General features: G+C 37.6%; 1 protein-coding gene and 1 pseudogene across 1 annotated transcript in view; both read left to right on the top strand.

Moving 5' to 3' along the window:
- NRG3 (neuregulin 3) overlaps nt 1-25,832 on the top strand; it is a 991,727-nt gene that overhangs the window by 510,321 nt on the left and 455,574 nt on the right. The window lies entirely within an intron of this gene.
- LOC112482754 lies at nt 23,848-23,966 on the top strand (annotated as a pseudogene).

The raw sequence follows: 25,832 nt of genomic DNA, 5'->3' as shown, positions 1-25,832 counted from the left end.
AGGTGTATATCTAAAAGAATTTGAAACAGAATGTTCAATAGCTTTCTGCACTCTCATGTTCATTGCGACATTATTCACAATAGCAAAGATATAGAAACAACCTAAATATCAGTCAACAGATGAATGGATAAAGAGTATGTTTTATATATATTTTTATACATATATGCTCTCTTTTTATATACATATTTCATATATTATATTGTAGTATGTTGTTTTGCTATGTTATATTATGTTATGTTATATTTATTATATATTATTATGTTATATTATATTATATCATATCATATCATATCATATATATGGAATATTATTCAGCCTTAAAAAAAAATCCTGAAACTTGTCAAAACAGATAAACCTAGAGGACATTATGCTAAGTGAAATAAGCTGACATAGAAAGAAAAATACTTCACGATCTCACTTATATTTGGAATATGGAATCTAAAACTGTCAAACTCACAGAAGCAGAGAGTAGAGTGGTAGTTGCCACAGGCTTGGAGGTGGGATAAATGGAGAGATGATAGTCAAGGGGTAAAAACTTCTAGTTATACAAGTTGAGTAAGTTCTGGAAAGCTAATGTATAGCATGTGACTTAGTTAACAGTACTATATTGTATACTTGAAATTTTTTCTTACCACCAAAAAAAGAAAAAAAAAAAAAGAAGATAACTATGTGAGGTGATATGTTAATTAGCTTGATTTTGGTGATCATTTTACCAGATATATGTGCATCTATATATATATATATATATAAAATTTTCATTTGTCAATTATATCTCAGTAAAACTAGAGGAAAAACAGCATAAAATTAGCCTATTTTTTTAAAAAAATGAATAGTGTTAGTAAAAATAAAAATAAATAAACAAACAGAAAGGTGGAATTGGATTCTAGATAGGGAAAACCAAATGTAGTATATTTATAACAGATGAAAATAAGGAAATGAATTAAATCATTTTGGTTCTAAAAAAATGAAAATTTGTCACCATTTTGTCAGGATCACATTCAACTAACAATCAGGACCGACTGCACATTTCAGTGAGGCTCTCATTAAACTTTGAGGGTATTTGCAAATTTTAATCAAGAATGCCTGGCATAAGTGTAGGGTTTTTGCCCTTAAAATATTCTTCTTTCTCCATTGGAGAATTTAGGTTGCACATTAATTTTTCTGAGATTGCTATTGTGTTGCACACAAATGGCTCACTTCTTTGAGCTCCCATTTCCACATTGAAATGATGTAGTGGTGATACCTCCTTGTTAGTCAAAGTGTTCTTCATACAGGTTGTTCCAAGGCTGATTTTTCTTTTTTCTTTCTTTCTTTTTTTTTCCCATCCTGCAAATTCCCCTAGAGTTACATAATCAACTCCCATTATTTGAACTGCCTTGGCAGATGACTCCCAAACTGTATGTATGCCTCCTAGATATACGCAGGTGTGACAACCAGGGTGCCATCACAAGTGTCATTAAAGGTGTAAATATTTCAAGGAAACAGTAGGAAATGACAATATACCATATATGTGTACCTCACTTAAAGGTTTCAAAATTATCTACTTTACTTTTATACTTTTTTCTTGTACTGGAGAAATTAGACATAACTTTGAGCTTTATTTGACAGTGGGATGCTCTGAAGTTTGTCACTTCTATTCTAGATCTACCTAGAGAAGGGTATAATGGGCAGTCCTTCTTAGAGAGCTCAGTGGGTCTGAGGTGGAAGCATTTTTCTCATTGAATACTTTTATCTGGCCATGTCCTCTGGTTGGAGGTTGGTGTGGCCATCCAAGTAGTTTCTCCAGCTTAAAATGTGTGAAATATTTTGAATTTCTCCTCTCCATCTGCCACATAACTTAAACACCAAGAATTACTGATTGTATCCCTTAAACATGAACCTGAGAGGTAGATTTTTCTTTCCATCCTGTTTTAGTCCAATGAAATCAAAACATGTCTGAACATCTCTTATATCTGTTTAATCTGTTTGAGTCTTCACAATTAATTCTCCATAGGACTACCAGCATGAATTTACTAAATTCTCATGTCATTCAAATTGGTAAGTATTTCTACTAAGTATAGAACAAGTTCATTTTAGCTTTATTGATATTCAAGCTATTTCACTATCTGGCCTCAACCTACCTAAATCTAATATGTATTTCAAGCCATCGACACTCAATTAGGATTAAAATATTTGCTCAAATGGTCAGCATTCTTGGGTAACCGTCTGATTTTTGGTACCAAGCCTTTTCGGTCACTGTCCTTTTACCTGAGACACACCATTTTCTCCCTGGCTACCTCCTACTCATTTGTTCATGACACAGCTTAATGTCAGCACCTCTGAGGAAATGTCTATATTCCAGACTGATAAAGTCACTTCCTTTCCTGTGCTCCAAATGCTCTTTATTAATAATTCTACCTTAACATTTACCCAGCTGAGTTCCAATTATTTGTTTAGGCATCTTTCTCATTGACAGGATCATGAACTTCCTTCCCTGAGGGCACCTAGACTCGCATAGTGTTGGCACAAATTGAGTATTGAACAATTATCTATAGAATGAATAAGCAAACAAATCAATTGGTACACAGATAGATTCCAAAAGTTTCACTAATATTTCTAATGCCTTGAGATTTTGTTCTTCCTACCCACTCCTCTCAGTCCAGACACACACACACACACACACACACACACACACACACACACACACACCCATAAGCTCTTTGATATTAAGAAATTTGCCTCATTTTTTATGACAACAAGCAGAGTTGAATTGCTCTCTAAATTGTGTTGAGTTAAAAATTACAAAAATGTAATTGAAGTTTGAGGAGGTCTAAGGACTCTGTGTCAAGAAAGCTCAAGGTCCCTCGACATGTAGTGCTCTATTGGACAATTGTTCAATGGGTATCAGAAAGCTCCAAGGCCTTCTGCTAGACAAGATATGAATGACTGGTCTTGTAACACTCAGTCCTTTATACCCCCATTTGGTGCAAGACTTAGCCTTTTAATAGATATAATTCTGTCATGTATTTTAAATGTCGATTGATGATAAGATACAGTTTATTGGAGGGATAAATGAAAGATAATATTGATATGCATTTTTTTTTTAGCCTAAAACAGAAGCAGCATCCAAAGATGGTCTAGTCTTCCTGAGAAATTTCGCTAAGAAATTTGCATCTCAGAAGTGTAGAGCTGCAGAGGGATTCCAGTCAGTGCGGGAAGGTAGCCACAGGCATAATCATCATATATCTATTGAAAACACTTTCAAAATTTGATGAGTGAAATGTATATTGTATGTTGTGCTTTTCCTAAAGAGGAATGTAGTATTCAGTATTTTCCAAGAAGTATTTGCCCAGGGTGGCCTCCTACATTTTTGTGGCTTCTAGAAGAGCTGTAGTTGAACTAGGGAGAAAACACTGGGGAAAAGAAACTGTTTTGACTAGGTTGTAAGATACGTGCATTTTAAAATATTTTTCTTAAATTTCACATATTTAGTTCTTCACATACATTTACAGTGTTTTGTTTTCTTTGGGGGGAGGGGGTTCAAGCCTCATGTTCTTTCCTCTGTACCCACCTTTCATCACAGCCTCCAGATACTTCTGGTCTTATCCTTGTTGTGTGTGCTATGCATGGAAGGTTGATTGGTTGTGGGTTGTTTTTTTTTTCCTATCATGAATTCTGGCCCTGTGTTTGAACCAATTTTTGCTGCCTAATTACTGAATTTTTTCCAGTAGGCAAATTGGTGGGCTTATGTCAGTGTCTACCTATGCTGTTTATTCTAGAAGTCATTGACTAAGTTTGCTTGTCAATAGCATTATGGCTAAGGGAAATTCTCAGAATATCTTCCGTGAACCAGGAATATGTGGTGAGTAGCTAGACATAGTCCCTGCTTTAGAAGAGCTTATATCTTTTGGTGTTAACATACTTTTGTGGTTGTAATAAATTTTATTTTTAAAGAAAATTAATATTAAGGGACTTAAAATTTGTGTTCAAGATACCAAAATCCTCCTTCTTTCCCATAGATTGTTGTTCTTCTTCTCAGTTACTCTGGAGTAGAATGATTTCACTTCCATCATAAAAGTGATTTCCTTCTGGGTCCTGTTACTGATGACTTTATTTTTTTAATTGAAATATAATTGACTTGTAACATTGTGTAAATTTAAGTAATATAACATGTTGATTTGATACATTTATATATTGCAATATGATTGCCATTTTAAAGTTAGCTAACACCTCTATCACACTGCATAATTATCATTTCTTTTTTGTGGTGAAAATAATTAATATATAGTCTCTTAGCAAGTTCGATGTTTATAATATTGTCTATAATCAATATACTGTATATCAGATCTCTAGGACTTATTTATCTACTAGCTGCAAGTTTGTACCCTTAAACAACATCTCTCTTATTTGTTCACCCCCTGTCCCCAGCCCCTGGTAACCACTATTCTACTCTGTTTTTGTGAGTTTGGCTACTTTAGATTCCACATAGTAATGAAATCATACAATATTTTAATGTTAGCTTAAAAAAAAGTTTTGTTCAACTTTTATTGCACCCTATTACTGATTCGATTAATATATATGTGTGAGTGTTCGTGCATGTGTGTATGTGTGTGTGTATATATATGTATGTAATGTGTGTGTGTGTGTATATATATATGTACATATATATATATATGTATATGTATATATGCATCCTAATTGTACCAGCAAAGAAACCAGAAACTCTATTAAACTCTTGTATCTGCCCTAAAAGTCAGCTGTCAAGCCTTAGCTCTGCAGTTTCTCTAGTAATATAACCTATACTCTGTCATTCAGTGTGTGATTATTTTTTCTCTGAATCGATAGGGAAAATAGGAAGAGAGTGAGACACACTGGGATGCTGCAGCCAGCATGCTCTTTATATTGTTCCCAAGCACAGATTCCTTGCAAGGCTAGGACAGTTCAGAAGGAGGTGGAGCTATATCTGGACCATGAGTTGCTGTTTGGAGCACCACTACTGGATGATAATGTGAGTAGAAGTCGGGTAGCAGCTAACTGCCCTGGAAGTAGAAGAAGCTTTCTTTGAGGAGATGTGAGTTGAACTAGGGTTCAAGAAATTAAGAGTGTTTGCCTAGTGGACATTTTGCAAGGACAATGAGTGCGCTGATGTATCAAAAAGAGCTTGTGAGATCTTGAGGAGTAAGGCCAGTTTTTTGTTGTTGTTCTTGCATGCCTGCACTGGGCCCCTCACACAATGAATCTTCCCTTTCTGCTGGCCATGTGAATGAGTGAAAGAGAGCCTGAATAAATTAAAGAGAAACTTCATTTTCCAAGATATGATCATCTTTTATGGATGGTCTAGCTTTTCAGATTGTTGTGGATACTGAGGAAGAATAGAAGTAAAATAGTAAATGCAATCAATAACAAAGAGTGAGTAATCTGAAGTCTATAATGAGTCACTCTGTGAATGTGTTTGCGCCTTCTTGCATTCATCTCAGCTAAGATGGACTTGAGCGACCCCAAGAGGCCCAGTCCCAAAGAGTCACACCATTAGCACATGAGGACCTCCTCACATTGGGTCATATTGAGGGTAAGTCTGGTCCTGGGCTCTCATTCCCTACCAAGATTCTTTTAGGCCAAAACCAGCTGCACTCATTCAATTCATTTGTTCATTCACATACATACTTTGAGCACCCTCTCTATATCGAAGACTGTAAAGAGTGCAGATAAAAATAATAAAAAGGTAAGATTGCAAGAATTCGTGATCTGCTGGGAGAGAGAGACAGCCTTGGGGCATGCTTCTTACAGTAGTGACTGTTAAGTACCAGTTTAGAGCAGAACTGAACTTCTCATCTCTAAGGTGGTGTGCTAAAGATGAGTTTGGAAAGAAGCTCTATGAAAGTGGTGTGTGTATGTGTGTGTTGTTGGTTTGTTTGTTTTTAGAGCAACATAGTAAAAATATATGCACACACTACAAGTCCTCAGAAATCCTGCAGTAAAGAAACATACTTGTTTAATTACCCCGATAAATCTTTCTTTGGAGACTGCTGGTCTGTATCTCCAGAGGACTTTTATTAGTTATGGGTATGTTCAGGCATAGTGGGAATAGAAAACGCTTTCAAGAGAGTCTGTTAAGTCAGAGGAGCTTCTCCAAGATGGAACCAACTTCAGATGTCATTTTGGCCAATCTTATCGCCAGCCAATCCACTAAAGTCTACAGAGTGACCTGGGCAGCTGGCTACCCAAGTTCTCCTTGGTGGGAATCTCAGTTTATTGTATATTAACCTAAAATTTGTAACCTCTGAATTTTCTCCTGGATGTTGTCTTATGAAGAAATATGCCCACATGCTTTTCTGGGGGAGATCTGAATGCATTCAGCAAGTATCTTCTTACCAAGTGTTCTCAGAACCCCGACTCATCAGACCCAGTGCAACTATGTAGTCAAATATTTCTTATTGTTTGCTTAGGTAGATTTTTAAAGTGCATTTTAAATATCTTTATTGACTGAATAATTAGTGTAAATTTAATTTGGTCAATGCAACATCATTTGTCAAGTTCTATGTTGACATTTTTCTTTTGTTTAATATTATTCAATCCAACAGAGGTCACAATGTAATGAGAGCCTAATAAAGTACTCACTAGGTGCCCTGCCACAGCTGAGGGCTTTGCTTCCGCTATAACTTTCTCTCAGTGAATGTGAGTCTGTGTTTATCTGTGTACTTTCCCCAGTGTTCAACTCAACATTATCTTTAAATTGGTATCAAAGTTATTTTTCCTGTTATAAGCCTTATCAGCCATGTTAACTGCAGTGCCACTGATGAGCTTTCTTCCTACGACAAAAAGAATATCAGTACAATAGCAAGCAGTTTTATACGATTGACTATATGCCAGACAGTGTTCTAAGCACTGTAAACAATTTAACTCATTCAATTCTCCCTACAACGCTATAGGAAGATGCAATTGTGTCTTATCCCATTTCATAGATAAGAAACTGAGATGTGGAGAGTTTGAATCCAAGCAGTCTTTCTGTAGAATCCAAAGAATCCAAGCACCTAACCATTATATTACTTGTCTTGGTTGAATTAGTACAGATTTGATCCTAGAAGGGCCTAGCACATTTTGTTTGGCTGCCAAATATTTACAGAAATGAAGAATTACCTGTGAATGTGAAAATAGGATGAACTCATGTAGGCAAATATTAACATTAGAGTATTTACCTGATAAATGCAAACAGTTTAGCAAAACCCAAGAGTGATGGCATGGGGAGCTGGGGTGTTTGTTACCCATTTCACAAAATAAAGTAGTCAAGCTTGCATTTGTCTCAACAAGTAGTTTGTTTAGCTTCTCAGAGGAATTGCACCAAATGTAAATAAAATCAGTATCAACGACTGAATATTCTTAACAAGTGATGTATATCAGCTTTCTTCTGTGTGCCTCAGCTTGTCTATTTTATTTCAGGATACTGCATACATGATTTCTCATTTGGATTCCTGAGCTACATTGTGCTTCAGCAATATATGCATCAAACATTTTGAAAGTCTCCCCAAGAGGCAACAAACACTTGAATTATACATTATCTTACAAAGTGATGACAGTTTAGACCTACCTGCATGATTGTCTTTGAAGAATTCCATCCAGAAAAAAAAAGAAAAGAAATGGAATTTAAAGAGAGTTCTATGTGTTTGACAATTCAAAACAAATAATGTTAGCCCTATGAAATGTCACAGTGGGGGAGTAGAGTCTACACCTTCTCTATTCAGTATCCAGCATGACCTCGACTAGTGTTTTGCCTGCCAGATCTGTACGTGTCTCCAGATCCAAGATATTTTGCAAAATCCACAGTTGTTATCCTTGCTGATGTCTAATAACCCTATTTATGGTTCCGACATGATGGAAGTAATTATTAGCATTCACAGCCTTGTTCTATAAACTCGTAATGGTGTGTTTCATTGTTTGTGGTGTTAGCCTCAGGCTGTTAGACATAATTCTGTTTACAGCTATGAAGTCAGGCTGTCCATCCAGAACATGATGGATTATATATTTACTACATCTGCTGAATCAGCTGGGTTTGTGCTATGAATACGACATACTCATTTGCACAACTCAATGGGCTTCTAAGTGAACATCTATAGGATTTGACTTGTAATGTTTAGAACATGATTTATTTCATTTTCCTCAGTTAAATTTATCCCTTATGGTTTCTGGTATCTGTAACTTGTATTTTGCTTTACAAGTTGAAACTCCAATTTGTTTTTGCCATGGTGTAATTATCTGTGTGAGAATCCTTTTTTTTTTTTTTTCACCTTGGAGTGGGAAATTCAAACAACCACCTTAACCATCCACTGAGAGACTTTTTCATAAAGCTGGATCAGAAGGTGCTCACGGTCAGCTGTCAGCTGCCCTCGTGTGTGTGGAGGAGGGGTGTTTTCTGCCACAATTGGAGTTCTAAATCCCTTATAATCAGCACATTAATTAGTTATGGTTGTGTCTTGATTCAAGAATCTGATTCCTTCTATCTTTGCCTCTGCCACATTCATCATGTAGCTTTCATGTCTCTCTGATTATCAACATCAATTATGAAATGAGGAGCAGAAAATGTAGATTTTATAGACTAGGTTTGAAGAGAATGTCCATCCTGTCTATTCACATTCCACTGGCCAGAAGTCAGTCACGTTACCCTATTAATTGCAAGGATTTCTGAGCAATGTAGTCTCTGGCTTAAGGGGTGTTCAAGCAACAACTCTATACCATGAGAGAGAAGTGGGAATCTTTGGTAGACAGCCATCTCTTGCACATTATGTGATATTAGAAAGCCTCTCTAAGCCTCAGTTTCTCATATTTAAAATAAGCAAAATATAACTACAGATTTTTGTTATCATTAGATGGAATTATATACATAAAATGTGAACTGTAAGATTCTCCACAGATTTAAAATATTTTAATATAATAATAATGATAATATCATTAATGATATTAGAATAAAATGGATGCATTTATCTTACCCTAGCCCAGAGAACGAAAAGAGCCCTGAGGAGCTAGACCATATGATAAGCAAGGTGTCTTTATTTTCAGAATTGTCCTTTTCTTGAGAGCGTCTTTCTTGTCTCCAGGATATGCCAATACAGCTCATGGAATCAAATATTACTGGTAAGAAAGAAGCGTCTGGGCAAACCAGGATATCTACACATCAATTTTAATCACTTCTTAGGAAAGGCTTCTATACTCATTTCATTAATTCAGTGGTAAAAAATACCAGTCAAAAAATCTAAATTAAGCATCACATGTCCTTGTCTCAAATAACAGTAGTTCCATGTGGAAGTAATCTAGTGTGCAATTATAAATGACACCTGGTCTGTACTATTGGCATGGATGCAGGAAAGATAATGCGTGAGCTATAAGTATGAGGCTTTGAGGTCAGAGAAACCGTGTTGAAACTTGGCATGAACTTAAATAAGTTAACTATCTGATCTCTGTTTTCTTATTCATTAAGCAGAGTGAGGGTTATAAACTCATACTGTTTTTATGAGAGTTGAATTTGATGATGCTTCTAAGGTACTAGCTGCAGGGGAGGTCTACTGTGGGATTTAGCAAAGTGCTATTCTTGTGTCATATCCTTATTCATCACAAATGCTAAAGACCTCTAAAGTCACACAGCTAGTTAGTAATAACACTGGGACTGGAACCCAGGACTGTCTGAATCCAAGGCTCATTCTCATGACAATTATATTTTATTGCCGTTCTGGGTGTGGCATTGTGCCTGGCCCATGGTAATTGCTCAATCACAGTGATTACTGTTATCTTTCATATCTGCTCAGGTCATCAATTTGTAGGTGGTAGTGGGTATTCCATTATTCAGTGAACCAGAAATTAGGTATGAACGGTTCCTACAGTACTAACAGAGCTGTGACAGCTCCAGTCTTCCGAGATTTTGGCAATTCTGGAAGCTTCTCTTTACTAACACAAACTCTTAATAGGGAGGGTCAAGGTCATCTCATTTCATAAATTTATGTAAAAAGTTATATGCTATGTCCTTCATCTGTAGTATCTATTTTCATCTATTTGTAATAATTTTGTTTTTCTTATTATGAAGTTTGGCTTATGAGTTTTTCCCCTTTTTAAAATTGATTGTAAGGAAGAATAAAACATGAATATTTTAAGAACAAAGAATGGAAGATAGTACATGCTATACAAATATTCAAAAAAAGTTAAAAATATGAAAACAATGCCAAAATAATTTTAAAAATAGATCAAAGAGACAAAATACAAAGCCCCAAAGTATAGAATATAAAGTGTTATTAAGCCGGTGTTTTCAATCAGTGAGAACAGGAGCAATCACTGGATGTATAGAGCACAGTCTTTCAGATGGAATAAATGTTAGCTCTTTTTTTTCATCTTACAATCTTCAGCAAGCACAATTTCAGATGTATTAAACATTTATATGAATAAAGTGAAATAATAAAAGAAGCAGAAAACACAGGTGAATGTCCCCTTTGATTTCTGGGAAGGAAAATGGGATTCTAAACAAAATAGTAATGGAAAGAACCATAGAGGCAAATTGTATATTTGAGTACTTAATTGCTAAAATAAATCTATAAGTCAAGAAACATAATAAATAAAATTGAAAAGCAAACACTGAACTGGGGAAAAATTTGCAATATACTCTTCATTTAATTTTCACAGAATACCTGTGAAGTAGATAACATTATCTCCATTTATACAAGAGGAAATTCTAATCCAGACATTTTAAGTAATTTAGCAACTTGCCCAAGGCCACTTGTCTAATGAGTGGAAAGAATGGAATTTGAACCATTGAAAACTGAACTGCAATGGCTCTTCACTTGATACTGGGCCTCTCCAACTAAGAAAATAGCCCTAGAAAATTGGCATCAAGTTTTGTTTTGTTATGCATTTCCCCATAATAAACAGCCATTTGCTTTAAGATGATATAATTTTCAAATTTCTGCTCAAATTTTTCCTAACTATATAAGAAGAAAGCTCAGAATTTAGTAGGAGAAAATAATATTATGATACCAAAAGGTAAATAAATGAAAAAAATAAATAAAAACATGTCATTAGAAATGCTTTGGTAAGCCCCATTGCCTACTGAGCGCCATCAGCACCTTGTGGATTGAAACTGAGTCTTTCTCAGGTGTGGCTACACTCAGGGGCTGAGGAAGCCTTCCTTTGGAAGTTCGATCGCCACCAGTATCTATCTTTTTGCAGACTCCCCATGCTCCTGCTTCCCCCCAGCCAGCTGTTAAATGAGTCTGTGCTATGGAGTGTATCATTTTTTCTCCTTAGAATACTTTTGGCTATCCTAGGTTCCTAGAAAACTATTTTTCAAGATTCTAGTCAGTATTACGATCTCTTTGAAGTCACCCCCCGAGTGAAGTAATTAGTCCTTTTAAATAATTTCTGTGCATCCATTAAAACGAATCATGCCAGATTGTAATTATCCATTCACCTGTCTGATTCCTCTGTTAAGCTCTCTATTAAGTTTCTAATTCCTCTATTAGGCATCTTTCTCATCTCTGTCTCCTGAATGTAGCATCTAGCCTGAAACGTAGCAGGAGCTACAAAACTATCTGGTAAACTGAATCAAACTATGTAGTGAAACAAAAATTCTCTATGCTTATTCTAAAATGTATTTACTTGAGTTCCATACTTCACAGTCTGTCACATTCCAGAAGAATAGAAGAGGAAGCCCTGGCTAACCCTATTCTGCAGGCCCCCAGAGAACCAAATGCCAGTAGAGGCACTGTGAGGTCACCATTGTCATGTGGAAAAGACATTGGCATTGGAATGAAAAGTTCAGGACCACTTTTTGAGTGATGAACTCAACCCTTCTTCTCTTTCTGGTCCAATTTTCCCAGCAAGGACAGTCTAAAGAGGGTCCAGGACCCATTGTCTGAGTTGTAATTTTTATACAGTTAAAGATAGGTTAAAAATAACATGCAGATGAGTGTGGAGGAAAAGAACACAGTTACAGTACAGCTTATGGTTTTGGGAAGGCCTGATCATGGGCCTCAGGCCTTGACAGAATTAAGAGGTCGCTGTGTGCATCCAACGCTCTTCTTGAGTCATTGCCAACCAAGCTCTCTGCAGCACCGCCTAATCCATTGCATGTCTCAGAGGCAGCTGTCTGTGCTTATTCTGCTCTTCTGCCTGGATAAAGGAATGTAAATCAGAGTACTTAAGCTCTTTTGAGGAACAAGAGGTGAAATTCTTCTTGGGATTTTTTTTATATCTCCTATATAACCTCATTGTATTATCTTTATTATTAACAAGAGAATGTTTTTTTGAACACTCACTCTGTTTCAAATATTTTCCAAAGTGTCAGGGTACAAAGATGAATATTATCCATAGGGAATTGGTCATGCCTGTCTATAGGAGATTCATATATTAATGTATATGCCAAAGGTATATACATGTACAAACAATAAAAATCATTAAGAGATTGACTTCTGAATGAGTGGTATAAAGATGAAATTGGAAAATGAAGTACGAGAAAAAGTGGAATAACTGGAACCAGAGGCAGGACCAAGTCCTGGCTGTGTCCTTTAAGAAAGTGACAAAGAACTTTGATTGAAACATGTACACTTTGAAATAAGATGGACTTGGATTTAAATGCCTGCTCTGCTACTTCAAGATTCTAAAATATAAATCCAGTATCTTACAGCATCACTTTTCTCATCTGAAAATGGAGAAAATAATATTTATCATTGGTTGAGTCAAAAGAGTTTGTATGCTCACATAAATGTTCTCCAAGCCTTAGCTCCTACCAGTCATGATTCTCTAGAAATGCTATTTCACTTGGAGTCTGGACCATGGCAAACATCAGTAGAGTTACTCCTAATTCTTGAACTCCTTCATCTCAATCAGGTCATATTTCAAAAGGGGATAATTCTATTTTCATTGGCTAACTCCCATGGTAGTCAGGAGTGTGAAAGTGGATGGAAAAGACAGTGAATAGTTTTGGAAAGTGCTAGAGAATTTAAAGAGTGGCAAGGTCATTATTCCCATTATTTTAGGGGGATTTCCTTCTTGTTTCTCCCAAATTAGGATGGGGGCATCCCCCCTCTTTTTTGATACTCATACAGTCTACTTTTATAAGCCCTCTCCCATTACTGTCTTTTTTCCTGTCTCACATGCCAGTTTTTTCATCTTTAAAACAGAAGTAATAGCCTTACTGACCTCAACGTGTGTTCTTTTTAAAGACGGAATTTGGTACATTGGATCATGGAAGCCTCTACATGGTATGGTGGTTAAGGGTGCCAGCTTTGGAGATTAGGATCCTGTCTTTATCATTTACTCTGAGTGACCTTAGGCAAATCACTTAACCTCTTGGGCTTTTATTTATTTATTTATTTATTATTTATTTATTTATTTATTTATTTATTGGTAAAATAAGGAAATTAATAGCTACTTTCAAAGTTGTAATAAAGACATAAATTATATCTGCAAAGTACATGGCATAGAGTTTCACGCAAAGTAGTGCATACATGCTAGCTAGCTGATTATATGGTGACTACTATTCATCTTATTTTTCTTCCCTTTGCCTCAATAGTGCTACTGTATTTACTCTGTTTTGATCTTTTCTGTTCAGAGGAAGGCTGAGCAGAGTATGGCACAAAATCTGGACGCAGTGCATGTTTTCTGGATCCATATGTTGCAGGATCATGGCAGAGTAAGGAATCTGCTAGAGAGCAGGCAAGGTCTCTGACTGAGCAGGCAGTTCCAGGAGAGCACAAAGCCTATACTGCTGTGGGCCTAGTAACACTCTGATGTCCCTGTGTCACCCTGGCCAGCTTGTCCTCCCATCTGCCTATCCTTTGAGTAATCCTCATCTGTGCTGGGTGTTTGAATTGTTACCCTCTTCATTTGTCATATGCATTGCCTACTATTTATCTGTACTGTTTTTCACATTACTCTGAAACATTCCTAAGCGATGCTTCTTTGTGTGTTCCTGGATCAGTGGCTTATAACATCACCACCGCCACTTTTATGTGTCAAGTGTCCTCTTCCCTGGGATATTTCCCCTGTCTCCTGCTTAAATTTGCATGTCCCATCTCTGTGCTCCCTCAGGTCCCATATTTTCCTCATGGCACTTGTCATACACACTAATAGTGATTTTTGGATTGAATCCTATGGAATGTAGGTCATATAAATTGAGTCATATGAAATTTTTGACCATTTGATTACTTTACATGATTCAAACTAGTATTTATCTACCTGCACTATAAAAATATTATCTACATGAGAAGAACAGGGAGAACTGATTTCTACCTGCACTATAAAAATATTATCTACATGAGAAAAAAAGAGAACAGGATTTTTACTCTATTTTGGCAATACTGGGCACAGTGCTTTGTGCGTAGTTGATACTTAATAGTATATATTGAGTAACTGAATAAGGCATATGAAAGTGCTTCTTAGACTCTGAAGCCTTATTCAAATTTAAAAGATTGCTGCTTTAAAACAATTGAGCATATCACAATATCTTAGCATTAAAAATGTGACATGTCTTTGGAGGTTGAGTTGGAGATGAAGAAAGGGTAAGTCAATATGAGCCTTGTACCAGCTAAATTAAAATATTTTCCTGAACTTTCAGAGGTAATTAAGGGGCAGCTTTAAGGGGGATGAGCAGGTAATAGCGAGTACCTTTTCCTTCTTCTACTTGGGCTGTTTTACCTTTATCTGTTTTATATATTGATGATCCAATTTTTGTTTGTTTGTTTCTGCTGCTTATAAGGCATTTGAAAATTGGCGCAAATACATACACCACTTATGTATTTTAGGCAGGGAAATGTCGTGATAGGACTTGTAGTTTATGAGCAGTAGGTACCCTAGTAACGAGAGCGAGTGGTGGAATGGAGACGTTAATATTGGAGACTAGGAGACCAAACAGGAGATGACGCCTAGAGATGCTGAGTCCTGAACTTAGGCTATGGAAGTGGGAGCTGAGTAAAGAAGATAGAGTAGAAATATTGCATGGATATTTAATCTCACTGGACAAGGTTGGGGTAGTCTTCACTGATATCCAGATCGAGAGTGATTAGGGGACTATGTAAATAGCTATGCCATTCTTTGATATAGGTGCTTTAAGAAGGGAAACTTTGGGGGAGAGGATAATAAATATGCTTTTGAGCCTATAGAGTGGGAAGTATCACTATGCAAGTCTGGAATTGACCTTGTAACATGGATAGACTCAGCTCTGTCTTTATACTTATTTTTATATTTGACTGATGAGGAAACTATGGCTCAGAGAAGTTGTTTGAATGGCCAGAATGGAAAAAAAGAGAACAGGAAGAAATAAGGCTGGTCTTGAACCCAGGACTACTATACTCTTTAATCTCTTTATTATCTGTCCAGTTACTAGAAAGTTCTAATGGAAATGATGGATGCCAGCTCCTGTCTTTCTTGGCCTTCTTAGCATAGGATATACTCAAAAATTGACTAGTGAGTACTACTTTTAAGATTTTAATTAGACATTAACTGACTTGCCCTCTGAACACTTTTAGCTCCTGCTTTGAATTTTTAGGCAGATGGTAGGCAGTTTTTTCCACAGCCTTGTCATCTATTCACATGGCAGCTGAAATATCAAGCACAGAGTTGGAGAGGGATTATAATTCATTATAATTAGTCTTCTTTGATCACTTGTCCTTTGTCCTAACAACACTAGCAATGTTTAATCGTGGCTGAAGTATTTGTCAAGAACAGCATCCAAACTGCTCTCTTCCTTAATAAATACCCAAGGACACTACTGCTATAGAGAAGCCACATTCTCAAATCTCTAATGAAAGTGCTACAGGGCAGTAGAAGGACTGGATTTGGAGGCAAAGGCCTGCATATTGGCTAAAGCCTACTATGTGCTTGATAATTTACTGATATGATCTCACTGGATCTTCAGAACATTCTAAGGCTGAATAGTTGGGCAAAATCTTACAGCTACCACACGGCAGAGCCAGGAACTCCTCATCTGCATGAATTAGAGCTCCTGTATGTGTGTACATTAGTTCATTGCTCCCACTCAGAGTGGATTTATTTGGCAAACCAAGTTAGACAATAAAATAATATTGATACTATCACATCACTGAGTGAATCTTGAAAAGGATGCCCTGAGAGGCAATACTGAGAGGGGCAGATGCTGGGTGATGTGTTGTTGAAAATTAATTTCCTGAGAGACCACCTAGGAAGACCAGGTGCTATAGGCATTAAATAAATAAATATAAATAAATAAATAAACAAACAAACAAACAAATAAATAAATAAATAAGGGATTGTAAGCAGACAAGTTCCTTGCAATCTGTGAGGTCAACCAAGGGTGCCTTGCCTAAAAAAAAATTTATTAAAATGATAATTAATTTCCTGTTTTGCTAATGAAAAATATTTTATCAAGTGATAATGCTATCTTATGTCTGTAGTGTGATTTAGTCTTTAATAATTAAAATAATTACATGACTTAACTGTTGATCTTACTCTCACTCATCTTGTGAATTAGTTGGGGAAAGGGATATTAGCCCCATTTGATAGATGAGAAAATTGAGGCTTAGAGTATGTCATTGCTGCTAAGGGTTACTAACTTTAAAAGACACATGGATTTATTTATACATTTTCTCCAAAATAAGATCCCAGCAGAAGCAAACATATATGAAGAATTAGGCTCAGAAATTTTTTCTTAGATGCTGACATTCACCTCTAAGTCATATGGTTAAGGTTTGCTTCTTTCCACTTTTCAATTTTTGACATTAAGTGATAATTATAGAGCCTGAGAAGCATGCAGTGTATTTGCAGGAGCTAATTGACTCGATGGAAGGAAGGCTGATTGTGCCGTGGAATCCAAACTACCAATTAAAAGAGAAGAGATCCACATGCACATGATATCCAGGATATTTATATCATGGGGAACTAAAAGAGCCACCTTCCCTGCCACTGTGGAGAGAGCCTGTAAGTAAAAGTGCCTGACCCCAGCGTGGTCAGCTTGAGGCCTGGGCCTGGCCAAGACCACAGCAAGGGCCAGGAAGCCCACCATCTCAGCAGCCTCCCAGCTTTTAACTAGTGCTTCAGAGGCTTTGCTCCTTTGGCTAAAATGGGAAATCTTGGCAAATGAAGAAATGAGATTCAATGCACAATGAGAGAGGAAGTCAGGCAAATAGGAGCACATCAATCAATTAATTGTCAGAAAATGGGGCTCAGAATAGACTAATTATACTAACTTTTGTACAGTGCTCAGGAGTTTACAGTTTATGGCCCTCACAACAGCAACCACTTAAGCAGGGGTATTATCCCCAGCTGACAAGAAGGTGTGTTCCCAGCCTTGTTTTCCACACATCCTAGCTCTAGAAGAGCTGGGACATGGATTTAGATTTCTGACTCCTGTTCACAGCCACACTGAGGTTTTCATGCTGATGGGGCTGGGGCCAGTGGTAGGGAGTGTCCTAAGATATGGTTTGTGGTTGATTGTCCTGGGAACATTTTTAAAAATTCCGGCTTACTGAAGAGTATCTCTACAGTGGTACACAGGAGTGGCTGCAAGGCTAACAGTAATGGGGCCATTAACTGAATGGTGCTGGCACTAAGTAACAGCCATGCTAGGGTCTTAATTAGGCTCTGGCTGAAGCAGAGAAGAAGCACATTTGTGAGAGATTTCTGGTTGACTAATTTGGTGTCAAATTAAGAGTTTTCTCTCTAGGCTGTCTCAAGTTAGTCACCCTGTGATTAAAAAAATTGTCCGAGCCTGGGGTTCCAAGTGGGTCAATTTCTTAAGAGAAGAGAGGATTTGCTTCCCCAAGGGCTAACTCCGTAAAGTAAATTAGAACAGGATTCCTTTATCTTCCCTAGCAGTTTAACTCCAGAGACTTCTCAGCTGTCAGTCCATTGTTTCTGTCCCACTGACAGGGGCTGAAGGCCTGCAGGGTACCTGGGTGCCCAGAGCTGAAAGCACTTAGCTGTCCTAGCTGGGCTATTTTTGCAATAGAAGTTAAATGGTGCTGGGAAAGGTATTAGGATCAAAGACAAACTTGAGACCTGGGCTCAGGACCTGGGAGCTGAGGGGCTAGAGGACCCGTCCAGAGTAGTGGGGCCAGCACTGAAATCACATGGACCTTATGTAAATATAACCTCTGCTTTTCACTGGTTGTGGGAGTAGGGCTATCATATTAATATTGCTGAGCCCTTTCGATAACTTTAAAATGTGCATAATCACTTCTATATCTAAAAAGAGTAACGTAGAATAGATGAAGTAGAGTACATGACAGACACCACCATGCACATAATAAGTACTCAGAGAATATGAGTTGCTTCTGAATCTGTCCAGCCTGGAAAGTTTCTGTAAGGGCTGATCTTGTGTATCAAGATGTATCTTATCTATATATAATGATTGCCCAGGCTCACATTTCCTCACTTAGACCAAGGTCCCAATCTGCCCAACTTTATTGGTCCACTCCATTCCCTTGACCTTCTCCATTTTTGCTTTCACTGCCAGGTACCTGCCTCTGTCTTTTCTGTTTGAGGCATGAACCAATTCCTCTCATTCTCTGACTAACTCTCCTTTTCTCCTCCAGCCTCCGTCTCTCCTTTTTGGTATAGGAACTCTGACCGCCTTTGGAATAACACCATTCCCAACTCAACTACCATCTCGTAGGTTTGTGGACTCCAGAGAAAGAACTCACCAGTCCTTCTTCTCAGAAGAGTATATGCATCAGGAGAGGCACTTGGGTAGGAAGATAGGATCTCAAAGCACTGTCCCGGTCCCTTTCTTTGGCTCCTTAATGGAGTATTGGGAAGGAATCGACTTCAACATTCAGCATCTAGTGGAAGCAGATGCATCTGATTGTGACCAGCTAGACAAGGGTTAAATGAAACAGAACTGCTAGACTAGTCAAGCCAAGGCCGGGAAGCTGGAAGAAAACAGTTAAGCAAGCAGGATACTGCCTGTAAGAAGGTGATGAACAGTAACCCAGGAGGCATTTGGGGTCAGTGGATCCCAGACCAGATGCATAGGGGTTCAATACTGAGCTTTGGAAACAAGGAAGCAGACAGCTTCTCAAAAAGTCAGACAGCGGTGTGCTTCTGAAAAGAGGGTCAGAGTCTAGTAGACTCTAGCTCTTCAAGTAGGCCCAGGAAGGAACACAGCGTGGCATCAGTCCTGGAGGGATTTGAAAAGGGTGTTGATGCATCATTTTAGGCATAGGACTCAAGAGCCATCTGTCTCAGCAGCACTCACAATGAGGAGGTTGGGGCAGGGAAGAAGGGGTTTGATGCCGGGCTCCAGAATTCTGGGCTCTACCATCCTGATTAAGGGCAATTGGCCACACACCCCAAGGCAGAGGAAGCCCAGATGGAGAGGCATCTGCAAAGACCTGCAGGGACCTGCAAGCTGGCAAGTCCACAGATTGACTTTGCCGAACCTTCATAAACTTATCAAAAAAGGGATCATTATCACATTTTTTCCTGCTCCCCGGGAGGTAGGATCAACTGAGATGACATGTGAAGGAGCCCTAGAAACAGTAAAGCGCTGCAGTTTATTTACAAATTTATTCTTTCATTATCGAATTGCTGGTATTTTTTGAGCTCATCATAATGCTAAGTGTTAGCTAGTCAAATATTTGCAATTATAGCAGGAGAAATTCTGAGATATTAATTTATGTTTATACATTGCCTCTTTTCCTCATTCAAGAAGGTTATCTAGGCTTCCTGATCTACAAAGTGCTTGTGTTCTTAATTTTATTTTTTCCGGGCTGCCAAATCCATAGTGAATATTTAAGGGACAGCATGCCTCTGAGGGAAACGAGATAGATATTTTCCCTTGATCCATAGGCAATTTTCAGTCTTGGGAGGAGGAGGAAGGATTGTGGATCCTATGGAGGAAGGTCCCAGGGCCTTGAAAGCTGGACCCAAAAGGAACTGGAGGACAGGGATAGTAGAACACTCAGTAACCCATGGTGATCGGTGCCCTGTGATCAATGAGCCAGTGCATCTTGCTCCCAGAGAACTCTGGACCTTATACCACTGTGGGGTTTGGGAGCATGTTGGAGGAGGAATTTTACCTCAATTAGTATGTTTGATTTTCTTTCCTCCTTGGCATAGAAGGATATCTAAAGTTAAACTTAAGATGGTTTCAAGGAAACAAGTAATACGACCTTTCTGCACTCATATGTGTGTGTCTTGAATGTCATACCTTTTGTATAATCATTCTGTTACCACATAATTCCTCAGGAAAATGAACATTTTCCTAGCCCCTACTACATGCTTCTCCTGTTTCCAGGGCATCACTAAGGCAAACATATTTAATTCTCAGAAGTGTAGCTGTGAAAACTCAGCTAAATAATGGTGAAGTGACCTTGCACTTTTATTGGTGGTTAATATCAGAACTGGGATTTGAACCCAGATTGTATGATTCCAAGATGCAGCCTCCCTCTGCCACATCACGCTGGTTGCCAAGAGGGAGAGGTTAGATGTAGCAATATTCATCCCTTGTGAGGGAAATCCTGGCGACTGGCAGCAGATTTAATAACTGTGAACTGTGATATAAAATAGTTCTCTTGAATTTATATGTAAGTGTCTGACTTTCGGAGAGCACAGCTGAGAAGCCAAATCATTGAGAAGGGTGAAGTTACATTTTAGAAACCTTCAGTACAACCTAGATCTATTTTATTTTGAAAAACAGTTATCATCCTCCCCACTCCTTTTTTAATCTCAACATTGAGGATGGAATTTCTATGGATATGTTGGCATTGTCCATGAAACAAGTGATCCAAAAAGACCTGACAGATTTCTCCTAGGCAGAGAATTATGTGTGGAGGGTGCTGAATTACAGCCAGGAATAGAAAAACTGCAGGTGCTGCAGGTACTGGGGAAGGTCTTGTTGAATACCATCTGGAGTTTTAGATCTGTTGCATCTAACTGACTCTTTAGCATAGTTAAGAGAAGAAGTTTTTTTGATCACCATTCTGGTAGAACTACAAGGGCATGGGGAAGTGTGAGGGATAGATAGATGTTAAATAGATGATAGCTAGCTAGCTAGCTAGCTAGCTAGATAGATAGATAGATAGATAGATAGATGATAGATAGATAGATATGGAAATGGAGAAAGAGAGAGAATATCTGTGCATTAAATTGATGACAATGTGATGGTGAAAGAAAAAACAAGCAAGGTTCATGACTTTTTGCTTAACTGTGCAAGGTTTCTTATAGCTCAGAAAGACAAAGTCCAGGTCAACCAGTCTTCACCTTCTTTGTGAAATAAATGATCCCACTGAGACTCATCACATCTATTCTTAAGTTTGTAAGGCAATTATTCATCCACTTGCCCTGTTGAGTTCTTTTCCATTTTACTTTTCAAAACTGCTACTGAAGTATGAGACATGTCCCCTTCCTTCCTCCCTCCCTTCCTCTCATTCCTTTCTTCCATGTTTTTTTTTTCCCATTTCATTTTGCCCTTCTTTTCTTTCTAGTGCACACATTTATTGAGCACCTGTATGGACCTCAGACTGAGATAAGTATAAGGGAGAGATCGATCATCACACACAAAGGTCTTATGGTCTATGCTGTAAAGAAACTAGAGTCTGTAGAGAATGTCATAGAAGGGTCCACAGAATCAAAGTATTTCAAACAGGCCTTGAAGGATGAGTAGCATGTCAAGAGGCAAAGACTACCTTCTTTGGGGGAGAGGGTAGGATACTCCCTATGAGGAAACTGGAAGGCAAAACTGAAAGAGACATAAACTTCAGGGTATAATTATTTCTAGGCCATAATGACTAAAATAGCATTGAGTGTACAAGACATGCCATGGGCTGGTTGTGAGGGTAGAGGGTGTGTTCTGGATGCTTAAGAACCTGGTTGCCTCCTCTGGGCACCAGACCTTGTTGAGGCTTTCTGAATGGGTGAGAAGCATGGCCAACTCAGGCATTTGAGTCTGAATGCACATAAGTTCAAGATGTTTACTCACTGGATGTTGCAGTGCACATTAGAAGGTAAAAAAAGGCTGTATATCATCATTATTATTCTCTCCTAATTACTTTCTTTGTTATTGTCAAAACAGAGCCAGGAGTAATTATTTTTTCTTTTATCTTTGAATGTGCAAACTAAGAAAGTCAATGTTAATAGCAAGCTAATTGCTTTGATCCAATCCTATCTATTCAGTTGTGCAAAACTGGACTCTGGTTCTGCCCTTTCAGACTGTTGACGAGGTGGCCCCTGAAGCCTGTGTGTATTTTGCCATTAGATGAGAACACTCTTCTGGCTTCTTTATAACCTGAATTGCTGCCCTTAAATGCCAAGGCACAGCATAAAAGAAGGCCCATGGGTTTCTGAGCTCCCTTCTAAAAATTCCTTTTTAAATGTTTTTTTAAGGTTAATTGATTATTAATATTTTCAGGAAATATATCTTCCAATGAGAGTCAGGTAGTTCAGTGGAAATCACTGAAACCTTGGAGCCGTATACAGCTGGATGAAAGTTCTGGCTTTACTACTCATGCCCCAGGGACTTCAGGCAAATGGCTGAACCACTCTATGTTTCCATTTTCTCTCATAAGGATGTGTTAAAAGGATATAAGAGAGAATGTAACATGTACCTGATAAAAGAGAACAATCATTATTTAATAATGATAACTACAGACACAAAAATAATGGAGAGTTCAACAGTACTTTGATGAGACAGCAAGGATTTTACATTCTCAGGATAGAGTTCATCAGAAGCTTATGAGCACCAAAAATTACTTTACCAGAATGTTCATAACCTCAAGAAAGGTGCAAACTGTACAGAGAACCCAGCTAGATGGAGCCTCAACCCTATGTCATCATCACAGAGCTTAGTGATGCCATGGTCACATTCTACTCTCAGTGCCAGCCCTTTGGCCACCACTGCTCAGGTTTTGCAACCCTCTTTTCCTCCACAGTTATATTTCCTGAAATTAAGTCTCAGTTCCAGTTCCTGGATAAAGTCTTTAGCTGAGATGAGAGATTTCAGGCTCCCTCCTTGAGTCCTCCTTTTCTACTCAGCCCTTCAGGAGCCTCTGTTTGGGTAGGCAGATCCTGCCCCATTTTTAAGACTGCTGCCCACATAATTTCTCAGTGCCCTTGTTCTGCACCTATCTCTCTTTTTTGTCATGGTCCTCAAGCCTGTCTGCTCAAGAGCTGACAGGCATTCCGGGCTCCTATGTGGACCAGAACTCTGATCTTCTTTCTGATCTTTTCTGCTCAGCCCTACTAAACATTCTTTATGGTACCTGATTGCCTGACTACTACCCCACATGAACTATTGAGAGAGCATAGTACGTTCTGTAGGCATTTCTTAATGTTATTTTTGGCCCTATTCAAATGACATTTTTATAAGATATATCCCTATGTCTGTCTGTCTGTCTGTCTGTCTGTCTGTCTATCTATCTATCTATCTATCTATCTATCTATCTATCATCTAGTGTGTTAGTTACCAACAGGTCTAAACTTCCACTGAGAAAAGTTGCTAACTTAACTTTAGAGAAAAGTAAAACTGAAAGCATCTTATTAATAATTAACTTTTTCATGTTTTTTAAAGTTTGGAACCAAGTTATAATTGATTCATTCAGCAAATAACTGCTGAGCATCTGCTATGTAAAGGGTTGTGTATGTGCAAAATAGGACAAATTACTAAATAAAAGTGGATGGTGAAGATAAAAAGTCATATTTGACATTAAAATAAATATACATATATATTTATTTATTAGAGCAAATAGAGTCACTTAATTTCATGTAATCATAATCCTTTAAATCTTCAAATTAACCTTGGTCAAATTCTTAATATGTTTTACCATCTATAAAAAGAATTCCTGAATATTTGGAAAACCGAATAGATAATTAGGATCTAAAACTTAGGCCTTTAAAAACATTTTATTCAAAATGTTTATTATGGTGTACGATCATGCTACCCTGAGGAAGCCCGATCCCACCTGATCTTGGAAGCTAAGCAGGGTCGGGCCTGGTTAGTACTTGAATGGGAGACCACCTAGGAAAACCAGGTACTATAGGTGTAAAAAATAAAATAAAATAAAAAAATAAGGGATCCTAAACTGACAAGGCCCTTGCAATATGTGAGGTCAACCAAGTGTTGCCTTGCTTAAAAATTAAAAAAAAAAAAAAATGTTTATTATGGATATGTGCCTGTCACACATAGATGTGTACATAACAAGATAGATGTACAACACAGGTGGCTCTTAAAATACATTAGTTCAATGATGGGAGATTTACTTTCTGCAAAATTGATCCAAAGTATATAAGTGACAATTATCAGTGCAGTTATTATCTTTTATGAAAGAGAGAAAGAGAAATTGATTGATCGATTTAGAGAATTTGTGCTGACTTTTAATGTCTTCTCCTTTAAAAATATCACCTTGTGATAGAGGTTACTTAATAAAATATTTTCTAATGGGTATCAAATATCTCCATTTTATAGAAATTCCCCATTGGGCATTTCTGTCCAAATAATGTGCATTTATATTTGACTAATTCATTTAGGAGGACAACATACACCCCCGGGGAAACATTTAAGGTCTTTCTTCAGAAGGACTGCTGTGTGTGGTAATGAAAGCCAAGCATGTTTTTCCTTTTCCCCCCTTTATCTTAGATAACAAGAATTAATTAGCATGCCACAGTCTTTTGCTTTAAACTTTACTTAGAGATATTCATATACTTCGTGATTTTTTGTTTGTTTTTCCTTATTCTTGAAAATGCCAGAGCTGCTTCTAGAATCACTTGAATAAGCTAAATCAACAATATGAACAATGCTGGCTTCTCTCTCTGAATGAATACCCATTTTTAACTGAAAGAGGGGGTGTGGTGCAGGCATTGTAGAGAAATGGTGCTAATTTTTCTTCTGAGTGATGCACAGTGCCTGCTGCCATTTCCAAATACAGTCTGCTAACTTAACAATATACCAACTACAGGATTTCAACAAAATCGGTGTGGGTTTTCTGTGAACACACATGTTCTAAAGCAATGTTGTGCTTGTGCAGCCAAAAAAAAAAAAAGATGATTACTATAGGGCTAGATATCTACACACATAGGCTTGCTTTTCTATAGCTTTTCAATCTATCAAGCTAAAATTGAGTGCCTATTCAGAGCCAGGCACTGAGCTAAGTGTTCTATGAAGAAAGGAATATTTTGTGTCCTTAAGGAGTTTAGAGAGTGACAAAAGTAATAAAGATAGTCTAAGATAAACTGATTATAAGATGAAATGTAGCCAATATCATGGGTGATGCATCAAATGTGTTGGGGATGAAAAAAATTATTTTGAGTATGTGAGTCAAAAATAGAGTGATATCAGCAAGAATCCCCTCATGGAATTAAAAAAAAAATCTAGAACCTGAATAAAATAACTGTAGGGGAGCTCTGAAAATGAGTCAAAGGTATACAGCAACCAAGTGGACACCCAATCAAGAAAAAGCCATATTCAAACAGTAGAAAATTCTGTGACATTTTTACTCACTCTTGCCCCACTCCCTTCTGAGTGTAGTGGAACTAAATTAGGAAGAAATAGTGGCTCACTCTCCATTTCCCTTAGTAAACCAGAGAGTGCAGAGAAGACTTGACTGTGCAACATTCTAACCTGTATGTAAACTACCTAACAGATTGGTCTCTGTGTCACCTACAGTGGAGTTCAGACAGCCAAAAGCAGCTTGGATCTCAGGCTAGGGAAACAGCAGGCATGACTCATGATAATTGCAAGATTGCTACAGATCTACAGATGCTTGAAACAAGAGATTATTGATTGAAAAAAATACAATAGACAACTAAGGCTCCCAGAAGAAGCATAGATGAAACTCTTAGAGAAAGTAGGACATTTAAAAATAGTGGTGTAATGGGAGAATCATTTAAAAAAAAAAAAAACACATTCACAG

The sequence above is a fragment of the Pteropus alecto genome, unplaced genomic scaffold, assembly GCF_000325575.1.
Source record: "Pteropus alecto unplaced genomic scaffold, ASM32557v1 scaffold155, whole genome shotgun sequence".
In the NCBI taxonomy this organism is placed as follows: domain Eukaryota; kingdom Metazoa; phylum Chordata; class Mammalia; order Chiroptera; family Pteropodidae; genus Pteropus; species Pteropus alecto.
Note: the sequence above shows the minus strand (reverse complement) of the source record. Positions and strands in the feature narration are given on the sequence as shown.